Here is a 17,328-nt window from a genome sequence, read left to right as displayed (position 1 = left end):
CTGTATACTATGTTATGCCACATCTTTGTGACTGTATTCCTTTTTCTTCCATATCTTCAACTGTGATGATGTTTTCTCCTTTTGGTATGGTGCCCAAAATCTTCTCCTGCATTCCTTTGCTATATGTCCAAGCTTGTTACATGCATAACATCTTACATGTTTCATATTCCTTCTGTAGCAGTCAACGGCTTTGTGACCAAACATATTGCAAGCAAAAAAATATCCCTTAAAATACCTGGACCGTGATGATCTTTCTGTGTGATGGTCTTGAACCATTCTACTTCTGCATCTGGCTGCAACATGCCCAAAATTATTACATATAAAACATGAAACATTATTCATTGGAGGAAATAACCGTCTATCACTTCCATAGTTAGGAGTAAAGGATTTTCTTTGAAGACTTTCTTTCTTTGGTTGTTGATGGGGTTGACCTCTCATCTCCTTGTTGAGCATTTCAGATTTTGCATTAGAGTTCCTTGCCTCACCTTGTGAGCCAGATTCATCTTCAACAAATTCATAAAAACCAAGACCAGTTTTGAGAGCAGGAGACGTTTGACTACTAAGAATATCATCCAAAATCTTATTACTGCCTTGAAATCGTAATAGTTTATCTTTTTCTTCTAATTTACCTTTCAAGATATTTATGTCAACCTGATGTTGTTCTTCCTTTTCTAGATATTACTTCTTCAATATTTCTTCAGACTTTCTTCCTTCTTCCAATTGTCGCCTTAGTTTGAGAATCTCATTTTCTTGTTCTTCATTCTGGTCCTGTAGCATTTGATGTACCCTGAAGGCACACTCTAGCTGAGCTTTTAAGTAGATAACTTCTTCTTTGAGGGCACTCTCCCTTTTGTTAAATAGATCTTGTTGATATATGATTTTATCTGATGCTTCATTTGCTTGTTCATCTTCAATCTGAGGTGATTCAGAATTTGAATACTTGCTTCCACCTAATGGCAGGCTGTAATTGTTCCTTTGAGTTATCTTCTTCTTCTGACGTGCTTTCTTTCCCATTGTTCTACAGATCTCCTTCAAGCAATCAAGATTCTATCAAAGGACCTTCTCTAGTACCAATTATTAGAAATAATACTGAGAAGGGGGGGGGTGAATCAGTATTAGAAAATCACTAACTTTTTCATTTCCATAATTAGATTCATATATGCTACTTCAGTTATGGGAACCCGCATGTACACACAATTGTGTTTAATGCAACTAGCGTATATCCAGTAAACTTATGATTCAGTTAATCCATTATATGTTGATCTTTAATCATTGCGTCAGAACTTCATTAACCATATAAATAGTAAATAGGTGTAGTAAAATAGAACAGACCATCACACATAAGAAACACACATGAACACCATGATATAAGGTGGAAACCCAATGCGGGACAAAAACCACCTGTTGCTATTTTCTTTAAGACAAGAAAAACCTGTTTACAATCTTGAACTGGCGCAGACTCATACCAGTACGCAAGCACCCACCTGTAGAAGACTACAACCTTCTCTCATTCTCCAGCTACTACTGGAAGGGAGCTACAACCCCCTGGCTCTTGTACTAGCCAATATGTTTACTAGTACGTAGGCGCCAGCCTACAAAACACTATGACCTTCTCTCTTCCTCCAGGGACCACGTTTCATAAATTTTCATACTGGATACTCCTGAAGCACAACACCATAATCTGAAGGCCATGTTTCATCCAATTTTCGTACTGGGCCCATCAACAACATTAAAGTGAAAAATTAATCACCACTGTAATACACCCATCAACTACACCTGCATCATCAATCTTTGAATCACCCAACACTGAAACACTGAAACCCTATCAACAAAACACAGTCACCAGAACACATAGCAGACCACAGAATTCTGCAATGAAAACCAGATCCAACTGCAACTTCAAATATCATACTTCATACTGTATATGCTACATTGATGAAATGAACTAGTGTGTATACGCGCTTTTAGCAAAGGGAACCCGCTTACAAATCTGAAAATAATTGCTTATACCTTCGCTGCAATTTTCAACTTCATATATACCCAGAACATAAGATATAAGGATAAGACATGCGTCAGTATTTAGATCTGAACTATTCATGATCATACCATATAATGATAATGCATTTTATTCTTCATGATCCCGGTTCATCAACCTTCATTTTCCACATAGGTGCATCCTTAACAAAGCATCACATGCCCATAACCTGCATACTAGATCTCAGTCTTCATTAGATATTCATCACTTGCACACTTGCCTTTTGGCCTAATGATATTCTTCTCCTTATATAGGTTTAGGCCTCTCTCAATACCATGGTCCAAAACCACGTAGGACCGATACCTTGGACCCAATACCTGGGGTCAATACCTCGGACCAAATACCATGGACCAATACCAAAATACCATGGTTCGAATACCACGGACAAAACTTAGTTTTCCAACATGTACACACATTTCCTTCTGTGAAAGTGCATGTGTACATTCTATGCACCTTTGTATATAGTGAACCTGCATGTATACGTGACTTGGTATCTAGTGAACCTGTGTATACCTTTTTGTATACATGATTTTCTATATAGTGAACCTACGTGTATACGCGACTTGGTATATAGTGAACTTGCATATACCTTTCTTTCTTCATTCTTTCTATTTACTTGCTATACTGTGATCTTTCATCTGAGAGAGTTGCCATCAAGGATAACACTTGTGTCATACCTATATCATAATGCCAACAATCTCCCCATTTGGACTTGATGGCAACAACCACACCAAATCACTCTCCCCCTTTGACATCAAGGGCAAAGGGAAAACCAATATATTCTCTCCCTTGCTATACATTTTATTGTCCATACTCCCCCTTAGTACATGATGAAATCTCTGATTGAGCTCCCCCTTTGTACATGCTAAGATGTATCAATCCATTCATGCTCCCCCTAAGCACATACCGAGTCTACAAAAATAGTTTTTCAAAAATAATAACATGACTTTACAACTCAACTAAGTGAGTATGACCTTCTTGTCACTAATGACTCATACATACATCAATCTCCCCACTAAGTGGGGATACACCACTTTGACTCATCCACCAAACCAAGTGGGGGTATACCAAATGTTTATACATGACTAAAAATAAAAATTATTACATCATCCTTCCCATGCATAGTGGGGGTACAAATTTGGTCTTTGCAAGACCTTTACACCAAATGATATTCATGAATTTTATAACAAAGACCAGCAAAACAAGACCATGATAGTCATCAACAACTATCGTACACCATATATGATCTACACCATAAGAATCTGTCACCAACATCTAGAGTTGTAACCTGCAATACCATTCTCTTAGCCAACCAAAAATAAGTAGAAAGATGTATCATTTAGCCATATAAGCATCATCACCAAAGATTTCTAACCATAATGCCAACAATGCATTATTCGAAGCATATGCTCCCTCCTGAACCTGTTCCATTTGTTCACTACCAAATCTGATTATGCATATAAGAAGTTTCGAGGCATCATCATCATTAAGTTATGATCAAAAACACTTCTAAACAACATCTTATGAGTACCAACATATTTCCTCACATCATCAACAGATTGTAACCATTATCAAATAGAGCAAATAATTCACTGAACCATATCAGACCCTTTTTCCTGAGTCTATCCTACTACTTTTCCTCAAACCAATATATATGCCACTGTGTAGCTTCGAACTCGCATATACACGCGACTTGTTTTCAATAAACTTGCGTATGAGATTTAGAGCACTGAGGTTCCACACTTTCATCTCCCTCTAAGTCTGTCATGTCTATATACTCTGCTATGCCACATCTTTCTGACTGTACTTCCTTTTTCTTCCATATCTTCAACTGTGAGGATGTTTTCTCCTTTTGGTATGGTGCCCAAAATCTTCTCCTGCATTCCTTTGCTATATGTCCAAGCTTGATACATGCATAACATCTTACATGTTTCATATTCCTTCTGTAGTAGTCAACGGCTTTGTGACCAAAAATATTGCAAGCAAAGCAATATCCCTTAAAATACCTAGACCATGATGATATTTCTGTGTGATGGTCTTGAACCATTCTACTTCTGCATCTAGATGCAACATGCCCAAAATTATGACATATAAAACATGCAACATTATTCATCGGAGGAAATAACCATCTATCACTTCCAAAGTTAGGACTAAAGGATTTTCTTTGAATACTTTCTTTCTTTGGTTGTTCATGGGGTTGACCTCTCATCTCCTTGTTGAGCATTTCAGATTTTGCATTAGAGTTCCTTGCCTCACCTTGTGAGCTAGATTCACCTTCAACAAATTCATAAAAACCAAGACCAGTTTGTTGGAAATAATACTGAGAGGGGGGGTGAATCAGTATTATCTAGCAATTTAACAAATCTTCTTTATTTGATCTTTGAATTATTCTTGCATATCAGTACCATAAAATAATGAGCATGAACAAAGAAAATAGATAGTCACACCAAATAACACAAGATGTAAGGTGGAAACCCAATGTGGGTGAAAACCACCTGCTGCAATATGTCTCTATCTTCTTTCAAATTAGAAACTCCTTTTACAATGATTTTGTACTGGTGCAGTCATTTACCAGTAAGCAGGCTGCAACCTAGCTACAACTCTCTACTTCTTTTCATAAAGCATCAAATGATCATCAAGTACATAACAGTTACTGTCTACTACAGTTATCAGATCAGCAATAACAGAATTAACCCATAACACCTTATCAACAGAGAAATACAATCAACAGAACAGAGACGCAGTTTTCCCTTCTGTGGCCTGCGTATAGACGCAGTTCACCTTCTGCTTTCCTGTGACCACCCGCAGAGATCCTTTTGCTGCATTGCGTGCCCACGCACTGTTCCTTCAACTGCTCTGCGTCCTTTTGCTGCAGGGACGCACCCAAAAACACTATCGTGCTGCGTCCAGTTGCTCAAAAGACGCACCCAGAGATACTATCGCGCCGCGTCTTTTACCTCAGGGACGCACCTGAACCTGGTCTGTCCTGCGTCCCCACACAGATCTCCCGTTACTGAACTGCGTCCCGGACGCACCTGAGCCACGTCTGCCCTGTGTCCCCACGCAGGTCTCTCTCTGCTGCGCTGCGTCCCGGCGCACTTTCCTTTCACTGTACCTGCGTGCCTTTGGGTATGAATGATTTCAAGACTTTAAGAGAAACCCAAACACACAGATCTACAGATCTGATCATGCGCCAAAGAGATCTTAGTCCTTCAGTAGATTCGCCTTCTCTAGATTTAGACTAGATCTCACCCAATAAGATATTCAACCAAAGACATGCCCAAACCAAATGATCTCCTTTGCTTTATATAGGCAAGCTCCTCCTCAAATCAAGGAACAATACCACGAGCTGACACCTTAAAAACACAATACCGTCGGCTAGATACCAGGAGTAAATCACAAGAAACCCCCACGTGTGCTTTTCTCTGCCTTAAAAAGTGTGCACTGGGTGGACGCACCTTCTGAACGGCTGGACTGCGTCCCTGGACGCGGCTTCTGCATGGTGTACCTGCGGGTACGCACTTTCTGTAAGGTATTCCTGCGTCCTCCTTATTTCCTTCAATATTTGGTAGCTGATCATCAACTTCTGCTGCTGACTTGAAGTACAGTGACCTGTCACCTGAATGGGTTGCCATCAAGGACAACACTTTAGCCATAATGCCAACACAGTTTTGATAAAAGACGACCTTTGACTACTAAGAATATCATCCAAAATCTTATTACTGTCTTGAAATCGTAATAGTTTATCTTTTTCTTCTAATTTACCTTTCAAGATATTTACCTCAACCTAATGTTGTTCTTCCTTTTCCAGATATTGCTTCTTCAATATTTCTTCAGACTTTCTTCCTTCTTCCACTTTTCGCCTTAGTTTGAGAATCTCATTTTCTTGTTCTTCATTCTACTCTTGCAGCATTTGACGTACTCTGAAGGCACACTCCAGCTAAGCTTTTAATCAAATAACTTCTTCTTTGAGGGCACTCTCCCTTTTGTTAAATAGATCTTGTTGATCTTTGATTTTATCTGATGCTTCATTTGCATGTTCATCTTCAATCTGAGGTGATTTAGAATCTAAATACTTGCTTCCACCTAATCGCAGGCTATCATTGTTCCTTTGAGTTGTCTTCTTCTTCTGACGCACTTTCTTTCCCATTGTTCTACGAATCTCCTTCAAGTGATCAAGCTTCTATAAAAGGACCTGCTCTAATACCAATTGTTGGAAATAATACTGAGAAGGGGGGGGGGATCAGTATTAGAAAATCACTAACTTTTTCATTTCCATAATCAGATTCATATACGCTACTTCTGTTATGGGAACCCACGTGTACATGCAACGATGTTTAATGCAACTAGCGTATATCCAGTAAACTTATGATTCAGTTAATCCATTATATGTTGATCTTTAATCAGTGCATCAGAACTTCATTAACCATAAAATAGTAAATAGGTGCAGTAAAACGAAATAGATCATCACACATAAGAAACACACATGAACACCATGATATAAGGTGGAAACCCAATGCGGGACAGAAACCACCCGCTGCTGTTTTCTCTAAGATAAGAAAAACCTGTTTACAATCTTGTACTAGCACAGTCTCATACTAGTACGCAAGCACCCACCTGCAGAAGGCTACAACCTTCTCTTGTTCTCCAACTACTACTGGAAGGGAGCTACAACCCCCTGGCTCTTGTACTAGCCGATATGTTTACTAGTATGTAGGCACCGGCCTATAAAAGGCTACGACCTTCTCTCTTCCTCCAGGGACCACATTTCATAAATTTTCATGCTGGATACTCCTGAAGCACAACACCATAATCTGAACGCCACATTTCATCCAATTTTCGTATTGGGCCCATCAACAACATTGAAGCATAAAATTAATCACCACTGCAATACACCCATCAACTACACCTGCATCATCAATCTCTGAATCATCCAACACTAAAACACTAAAACCCTGTCAACAAAACACAGTCACCAAAACACAGAGCAGACCACAGAATTCTGCAACAACAACCAGATCCAACTGCAACTTCAAATATCATACTTCATACTGTATACGCTACTCTGATGAGCCGAACCAGCATGTATACGTGTTTTTACCAAAGGGAACCCGCGTACAGATATGAAAATAATTACTTATACCTTGGTTGAAATTTTCAACTTCAGATATACCCAAAACATAAGATATAAATAATAAGACATGCGTCAATATTTAGATCTGAACTATTCATGATCATACCATATAATGATAATGCATTTTAGTCTTCATGATCTCAGTTCATCAACCTTCATTCACCACATAAGTGCATCCTTAACAAAGCATCACATGGCCATAACCTACATACTAGATCTCAGCCTTCATCAGATATTCATCACTTGCACACTTTCCTTTTGGCCTAGTGATCTTCTTCTTCGTATGCAGGTTTAGGCCTTTCTCAATACCATGGTCCAAAACCACATAGGAATGATACCTTGGACCAAATACTTGGGGTCAATACCTTGGACCAAATACCATGGACCAATACCAAAATACCATGGTCCGAATACCATGGACCAAAACTTAGTTTTCTGACATGTACGTGCCTTTCCTTCTGCGAAAGTGAGTGTGTACGTTATACGCACCTTTGTATATAGTGAACTTGCGTGTATACGTGACTTCATATCTAGTGAACTTTCGTATACCTTTTCGTATACACGACTTTGTATATATTAAACCTGTATCAGGTACTTAGAATATTTTTCTTACCAGTGTAATAGCACGGGAAGAGTAACAACATTAGGAGTAACATCACCGAACACTTGGAAAAAATTTCAACTTTGGAGGAGTAATAGCATCGAAGGAGTAACAACACCGAACACTTAGAAAAAATTTCAGCTTCGGAGGAGTAACAACATTGGGAGTAACGGCACTGAAGGAGTAACAACATCAAACACTTGGAAAAAAATTTGGCTTCAGAGTAGTAACAACATCGAGAGTAACAGCACCGAACACTTAGAAAAAAAAATTTCCTCAGCAGCATAAATTAGAAAAATCTTCGTGCACCTATGGAAGTACCTGCAAAAAAAAATGAGTAGTAACAACATATATATATATATATATATATATATAGATCAAAGGATGCAGAGGAGGTACCTTTTGCACCAAAAACCTTCAATCCATTTTTTTCATAGAGATGTTTGATCATGAAGGCTTCTCTACAGGCTGGGTTGTGGCAGAGTCTAAGTCGATGTCCATTTACAATAAAATAAACATGTGAATCATCGATTGTGACCAATCTAACAGTCCCATTGTCAAATACCGCATCAACCTCATATTGTCCCAACCATCGCGAGCGAATCTTTGCTTTAAAATCCTTAAAATGGGAATCATACAATAATGCCCAATCCCCTTTATGAAACACCTTGTTTTTAATAAATGTATAATGCCATTTTTCTCTCTGCTGCTATATGGAAGCAGTCCTCAAGACAACTGTTAAACAAATTTCATTAAGCTCATTTAGTTGTTTCAGCTCTCTAGGCTTCTAAGAGGTCCAATCCTACTTCCAGAGCTGTTATGAGCATATTGATTTCAAATTCCACAGGGAAAAATGGGGATTTGCCATAGACAAGCTCAAATGGTGAAAATCTTGTTGTGTTCTGCCATGTTCTTCTGTATGCCCAAAGAGCTTCAGCAAGTTTTTCACCCCAATCCTGGTGATGATTTGCCACAGTCTCGGTGAGAATGTTTTCCAATACTTTGTTTGTTCTCTCCACTTGACTATTCGCCTAAGGATGATATGGGGTTGTTATCCTATGCTTGATCCCATATTTATCCATAAGCTTTGCTATCATGTGTGATATAAATTGCGCTCCTCCATCTAAAACTATCTCTCTAGGAGCACCATATCTAGCAAAAATTTATTCGAATAAAAATTCTGAGACAGCCTACTCTGTTGATTTCGCTATAGCCTTGGCTTCTACCCACTTCGTTACATAATATGTGCAGACTAAGATGTGGACTTTCTGATGTGAAGGTGGGTTAAATGGACCTACAAAATCAATAGCCCATCTCTCGAAAGGCTCAAGAATTGCTTGTGGCTGTAAGGCCTTTCATCTGAGCGACTAGAATAACCCATCCATTGGCAGCTATCACATCTTTGAACATAGTTCCATGCATCGCTGACGATAGAGGGCCAATAATATCCCATCTGTAACACCTTGTGGCTGGTTCGTTTATCCGCAAAATTCCCCCCATAAGGGCCATCATGAGCATCTCTCAAGATCTCATATATGTCACTTTCTGCTAAACAACGATTGATCTATTGATCCACCGCTGTATAAAAGAGGTATCTGACTATCCATGAGTAATGGGCACTATGATGAATGATCCTCCATTGTTCCCTGTATGACAAATTCTGTGGTACTTTTCCTGTAGCCAAATAGTTAGCAATGTCTGCATACCAAGGGGTATTAGTAGAAATTGCAAACAAATATTCATTTGGAAAGCTATCTTCTATAGGTTCTCCTTCATTATCAACATTTAATCTAGACAAAAAATCAGCAACTACATTATCTTTTCCTGGTTTATCTATAATGGTGATATCAAATTCTTGAAGTAATAGCAACCACCTTGTTATACGCCCAGGAGTTACAGGTTTATTCATCAAATACCTGATTGTTGCGTGATCAGTGTGTACAAAAGTAGGATACCCAGTAATGTAATGTCGAAATTTATTAACAGCACAGATAACAGTCAGGAACTCCTTCTCCGTTACCGTATAGTTTAGCACAGTAGATGTTAGATTCTTGCTGACATAATAGACTACATACGACTTCTTATCTTCTTGTTGTCCCAAAACTACCCCTACAGCTATTTGAGAGGCATATGTATGGATATGAAACAAAAGTTCCCAATTAGGACCACGCAAGATCGGAGCTTGGCAGATCAGTTCTTTGATTTTCTCAAAAGCTACTCCATAATCAGTTGTCCATAAAAATTTTGCATCCTTAGTTAACAACTAAAAAAGTGGGAATGTTATCTTGGAAAAAAATTCTATAAAACACCTCTAGTGACCAGCACAACCAATGAAACTGCCTACCTAAGTCGGTGTCTTGGGTACAGGAAAACACATAATTACCTTTACCTTGGTAGGGTCAACTTGTATTCCAGCAGCTAAAAGAAAATGTCCCAGCACTACTCCCTCTTCTCTCATCATGTGACATTTTGTTGTACTCAAAGAAACATGCATTAGTTTACACCTTTTAAGAACTTTCTCCAAGTTTCCCAACTCTGCTTCAAATGACCCTCCATATGGCGTGAAATCATCCATATAGATTTCAACACTATCATCTAGTAAATCAGAAAAAATCCCCAGTATTTCCCTATGAAAGGTAGGAGACGCATTACAAAGACCAAACAGAAGGACTCGGTAAGTGAATGTTCCCTAAGGGAATGTAAAGGTGGTTTTGTCTTGATACTCGAGAGATATTTGGATTTGGTTATACCCACTAAACCCATCTAGGAAAGAGAAAAGCTTTTTCCCGACCAAGGTATCAAGGACTTGATCAATAAGTGGTAGAGGGAAATGATCTTTCAAGGTTGATTTATTCATCTCCCTATAATCTAAAAAAAAAATTCATTTACCATTCTTTTTAGGAATGATGACCAACGGGAATACCCACCGACTATCCAAGATTGGGTAAATGAATCTTGCATCCAATAACTTCTGAAGCTCTTATTTGAAAATGTTTTTCAAGGCAGGGTTCATTCTTCTTTGAGGTTGTCTCACGGGTCCACAATATTCTTTAATATAAATATGATGAGTACACAAATCGGTAGGGATACCTTTCATATCAGTATAATTCGAGGTGAAAGCTTATTTCTATTCCCGAAGGATCTTCAAGAGTTGTTCAGATTGGGCTGGTGAAAGATTCGGGTTGATATTCAGTGTCTTCCCTAGCTCAATATCCACTGGTATGCTGTCAGAGAATTCTAATACATGGATATCTACATTTTTTATTTCTGATGTGATATTTTCCTCTGTTTCGCATCTCATGATAGATTCCAAAAGCGGTTGAGGTGGATCTGGAATAGCGTGAGGGCTGCTAATAAAAGTGTTGATAGTGTCATCCTTGATGAGCCTCATAAATGGGTAATTATATGGGCTCATTTTACCTCCTAACCTAGTCAAATCAAACATTCTCTTAGCTTATTATATGATTTTCTGATTATATTTATGCTTATAGGGTGAGTTGAGTTAGTTATTATGCCATATGGTCTAACATGTATTTAATGCAGATTATTGATGGATTTTGAGGTCAAAGTCAAGGATCCAGTGGTTAAATTGCAGCAATAACTCGAAGTAGATAGAAGAGAGGACTTATAGGAGGGAATACCCCTCATTTATTACTCCTCACTTCGAATTCCCCTTCATTCAGCTTGGAGTACTAGCAGTCGAATCATGCACTAGAAGGCAGCCGAGCAAGTGGAAGATGATTGATAGTTATCTCGAGTTTTGGGAGCCAAGCCTCCCTGATTTTAAGGAAGTTGTTGATATATTTATATGTATAAGTAGAGAGGCCTAGGGCCTCACTAGGGTCGGATTTTCTTTGCTTGTGTAAACTCTGCTCAAATTTTGAGCTTACTATTTTGTGACAGGTTTATGTAATCTTGCTATTTTTTGATAATGAACATGGAATCCTTTTTGAGCTATCACTGAGTTACCTCAGAGGGCTGAAGATATTGGGTTAGGGCTTAATCCAAGCAGCCAAGCTTCTCTTTACTTGTATTTGTAATTTTTACTTCAGTTTGTAGATTAGTTTGCTATTAGATGTATTTCCTTTATGGTTAAGAATAGGTTGCTTTTGATGATTTAGTAGCTTGATTCCATTTATGCTTTCTGTAGCAGGTTAAACAGTGATCAAAGAAGATTCAAAAGGCTAGCAACAGTGCCTTGGCCTCTCTTCCTCCCTCTGGGACCATGATTTGAGGCAAAGACTCTCTCGTTGCCCCAAAAACACAGATTTTCCTTAGTCCTAGGACTTCTAGTGTTTGCAGCTCTCTAGTGGGTTGATAGTCCAGTTTTTCTTTGCTTTAGATCTTGTTTATCATGTTCACTTCCTGATTTGCAATAGTTCTTTTGTATGCTTTCCTTTCTTACAACATTTCTCAGCATTCCCTTCTATACATCATAATTTAGGCCACTTTAATGTAAAACTCTTTTTTTCCTAGGATGCACTCATTTCATTGGTTTCCTGATTTTCTTGGTTGAATGTTAGTTTCTATGCAGAAGATCTCTTCTAGCAGTAGTCTAGCTACCTAGAAATCACACCCTCCATCTAATCCATGCCCTAAAGGTCTCCCAAACCTCACCTCAATTCTACCCTAGTTTCCTTCATTTTTCATAGAACTTATTCCTCCCTCCTTGAGCAAACCTAATCATCTTCCTCTCTCTTGGTGATTCATGGTAGACCTTAGGTGCCCTAACATGTCATTCCAACCTTCATCCACCTTTTCCACCCACTCTCACACCCTTAAAACAGTGAAAATAGCTCTCGGCCTCCTCCTGTAGGCCTCCTGTAGTTTCCCTGTTTTCCTCCAATAGTTTTCCTATGTCCTCCTGTAAACTTTCTTTTGAAGGCCAAGTGAGGGAAAAGCCTCCAAAATACCACCTAAGACCTCCTAGGACCCATCCACACCATCCTACATCCTCCCAAGCTCCAAAACCGCCCTCCAATGCCACCTGTTCGCTGCCACACTCACACACAATAAATTAGATGCATGTTAAATTCACATAAAAACACATAAAAATCCCAAAATATGTTGTTTTCTTATTTACTTCCATAAATAGCATAGTTATATTTTTTTTACTTCCTTGAGTAGGTAATGGCATTTCTTTCATGTTTTTTGTAAGTTTTTTTGGCAAAATCAGGATTAGCTTGTTAATTAGGGTTTACTAGGTTTTGCTTTACATTCCAGTCTTTCTCCTTTCTACAATTAGAGTAGCATCTGTAGAGTAATCTTTCTTTCCTTTCATCACACATAGAGATTCTTATGAAATCTATAGAAGTTGGCTTGAGCTCCTAGTGATCTCGCATCGGCTGACCAAGTGACAACCTGCAGTGAGAACTAGTACTTGTGCATACAACGCCGACGCTTCCAATTTTGTTACGAACTACCGGGTTGATAAAAGTAAAGTTTGCAGCCTAGGAGTTGCAGCATTCTTGCTGCAATACTGGCGCTCACCACTTTTTGGCACCATTGTCGAGGAAGCATCAGAGTATTTTGTGATTACTGCTTTCTTCTATTTCTTATTGCAACATTCTACTAATAGTTTATTTCGGTAGAAATAGACTAGTCATTTCTTTTCTTTCAGTTCTACATTTCCTTGCTTTCCTTTTCAATTCTGCAAATTTCCATTCAGCAAGTTCATTTAAGCTAGTTGCAATTTATTTTGTAGAATCAAAATTTCAATTTCTACAGGTACCTTCAGTGTGGGGAAAAATAAAAAACCAACCAAAAATATTTCCTTTCATGCCTCGTAGGAGTAGAGATAACTTAAGAAAAAAAATTTCCCAACGCCCCCACTGCTTCACACAGCCAACCTTCTCTCTTCTTCGGTGGCTGCGATCAAGAAGAACCCTTAGGTGAATAGCCAAACATATTTGAGGAACCTATAGGGGAAGAAGAAGAAGAAAAAATTCCTCTGGAGCCAATGGCTGAAACCAGAAATGCTAGGGGAAATGGAGAGAGAATAGAGGGCACCTTCCCCTTTCGGGAGACCAATGGGGACACCAAAATGAATAATATAAGTCCTTCAGCCCTACCTCACTTCCATGGTATGACTACAGAATATCCTGACACCTTTTTGTTCGAGTTTGTTGTCATCTGTCGAACTTATGACTATGCAAAGGACGAGAAAAAGTTTAAACTATTCCCTTTTACTCTCAAGGACGCAACACTGCATTGGTTCACGGGATTACCTGGCAATATCATCACAACTTGGGCTCAGATGTAGCAGGCATTTAACAACAAATATCGAGACTATTGTAGGTCAAAATATACTAAAGAAGAAATCTTCTGAATGACCATAGGAAGTGATGAGTCCCTAGAAGACTACGAAGAGAGGTTCCAACTCAGTTACAAAAGGGTTGGGTGTACACTTGACCCTGAGTCTCTGAAGTTGGTCCTACTCAGGGGAATCCGGGAATACCTTTTAGACACCCTCCATCTACTGGCCAGGGGAGACATCTACCAACTATCTTATGAGGACATAAAAACTTTTTTTAGAAACCATTCTAGAGCAGCCAGCAAGAAAGGTAGGGGGAGTCAACCCATAGCCAGTACCTTTTCTTCCAATTCATCCATTAAAGGTGAAACTGGAAACATGCTAGAAGATTTCAAGAGTGAGATGCTGCAGACTCTTGCCATGCAAATGGATACCTTACATATCAAAATAAAACAAGAGGAAGCAGAGAGGGCTTTGGCCATTTTTTGCCCTAGATGCACTAGGAGGCATCCTAGGAATGAATTCCCATTGAACTCTATAGAGGTTTGTTCAATCTATGAAAAATATCATTCTACAGATAAGTGGCCTTCCTTGCCCGGACTTAAAGCTATATACCAAGGGGTCAAAGGAGTCACTAAACAGATCTATTACATAAACCAAAGGAGACCGCATGGACCTAGACCATAGTAGCAGGGGATGCAAGGGACATCTCAGGCATACTACAACCCCAACCAAGTCACCTCCGTACCTTCTTAGGCCCCCCCTGCTCATCCTTCTTGGTCCATGCCTCCTCCTTGTTCCTTCAAATCTCAATATCATGCCCAACCAGCCACCCATTCATTTCAATCTTATGCTCAGCTGCAACCTCAGTGGAATGCATCTCATTAGGGGCGGAGGCCCCAATACAACTCTCTTCCTGCTCTTCTACCTCCACCACCTGCCCAACCACAACCATTTCCTTCTGCTCCACCAAGGCAACCCCAAATGCCTGCCCAGCCAAATCCGAACCCAAACAGCAGACAGGCTCAACAAGTGTATAGTGGGGAACCATTATGCCCAACTTATGTTGTGGAGATTCAAGAAATTAACTTGCAATCTGAGAAAGTTCTCCCAGATAGTCAGCCTCCACCGAGGGAGGTTGAAGAAGATAAAGAGGAAAGTGAACCTAAAGAAAATCAACCCTTTCCTGAGAGACTATCCATGACAATCCAGCCTACCCCAGAAGAGACTGAACTCCTGGGGGAATTGAAACATTTATGTGTGAAGATACCACTTCTCCAAGCCATAAAGTATGTGCTTATCTATAATAGGTTGATCAAATAGGAGTGCTTTAGGCATCCAGGAAGGCGAAAGAGAGATGCCCCAACCATCAATGTCATTGGAAAATTGTCTGACATGATGTTGGGGTAGCTAATCTATCCAAAATATCTGGACCTGGAAGCCCAGTAATTGATGTCCACATCAATGGCACAATGGTCCCACATACCTTGATTGATCTAGGAGCTACCATTAATGTGATGACAAAGGACACAATGCTCAAACTTAACCTCCAAGGCTCCTTGAGGAAGACCACGACAGTGTTGCAGCTAACAGACCGCTCCATAGTGACCCTTAAGGGGATTGTGGAAGATGTGATGGTCTCCATTGATTCTTGGGAGTACCCTACTAATTTCTTAGTACTCCAGCCAAAGAAAAAGCTCACTGGGTATCCTCTCATTCTGGGGAGACCCTGTTTGGCTACAGCCGATGCCTACATCAGCTACCAAGCCGGGAACATGACCATAAAGAACGGGCACAAGTCCAAGTTTTTAATCCTATATCCTCCTGCCCAACCCTTCCTATAACATGATCTACCTCTCTGGTTGGACGAGGAGGATGAGGACGAAGTTTATTCTGCACCACTTTGTACATTAGAAATCGACATGGGGGGGAAACCGTAAGATGAGGATGATATGATTGAAAATTTGATTCAGAATCCACCTCCCAGTGTATCACCATTAGAAAACATAGTAAGAGAAACCCAAAACAACCCCTCAACTAATCTCTATGTGGCCGATCCCACTTCTCTCCATGTTAAAAATATAGAGTTCGGCCCAAAAAGAACATTGAAAATCAATCCATCCCTATCTACTTCCCAGGAGAAGGAGCTATGTAGCATATTGAGAAAACATCTAGATGCCTTTGCCTGGAGTTATAAGGAGATGAAGGGAGTGAACCATTTAGTATGTACTCATCATATATACATCAAGGAAGATTGCAAGCCAATCAGGCAGCCTTAAAGGAGGATGAACCTAGCACTTAAAGATATTGTTAAGGAAGAACTGTAGAAATTGCTTGATGCAGGATTCATCTATCCCATCTCTGACAGTGAATGGGTCTCTCCTTTGGTGCTAGTGCTAAAGAAAAATGGTAAGTGGAGAATTTGTGCCGACTATCGAGAATTGAACAAAGCCACTAGAAAGGACCATTTTGCTTTACCTTTCATAGATCAATTGTTAGACAGTCTGGTAGAAAAAAAGCTTTTCTCCTTCCTAGATGGGTTTAGCGGGTACAATCAGATTCAAATCAGCCCGGAAGACCAGGATAAGACCACTTTCACTTGTCCTTGGGGTGCCCTTGCATACCAGGTCCTTCCTTTTGGTTTGTGCAATGCTCCAGCCACTTTCCAAAGAGTGGTATTTAGTATATTTCCTGAACCGATTCATGATGCAGTAGAAATATACATGGATGATTTTACTCCTTATGGCTCTGACCTTCAGGAAGCTTTATCTAACCTAGGAAAAGTTCTAGAAAAGTGTATTGAGATGAACCAGTCCATTAATCCAGAAAAATGTGAATTTTTGATGACTGAAGGGACCGTGCTAGGTCATGCAATATCTCAACAAGGATTGCAGGTGGACCCCAACAAAATTGTCATCATCCAAAGGGTCGCACCTCCTCAAAAGGTGAGAGATGTCAGAAGTTTCCTAGGCTTAGCTGGATATTATAGAAGATTCATTAAGGACTTCAGCAAGCTAGCCTCTCCTTTGTTTGGCCTCCTAGGCAAAGATGTTGAGTTCATATGGTTAGAAAACTGTCAAGAAGCCCTAGATACCTTGAAGAGCAAGCTAGTGACTACCCCAATTCTCAGAGGCCCAAACTAGGCCCTACCCTTTCACATTCACACAGATGCCTCAAACAAAGCAATAGGAGTAGCCTTAGGACAAATTGATGAAAGGTTACCTTATGCCATATACTTTATAAGCAAAAACTTATCAAAGGCAGAGTTAAACTATACAGTGACCAAGAAGGAACTCATAGCTATC

The sequence above is a fragment of the Pinus tabuliformis genome, chromosome X, assembly GCF_031772625.1.
Source record: "Pinus tabuliformis cultivar Carrire ecotype Pingquan chromosome X, CPIR1, whole genome shotgun sequence".
NCBI lineage: Eukaryota > Viridiplantae > Streptophyta > Pinopsida > Pinales > Pinaceae > Pinus > Pinus tabuliformis.
The sequence above is the reverse complement of the archived record's forward strand: the minus strand, read 5'-3'. Positions refer to the sequence as shown.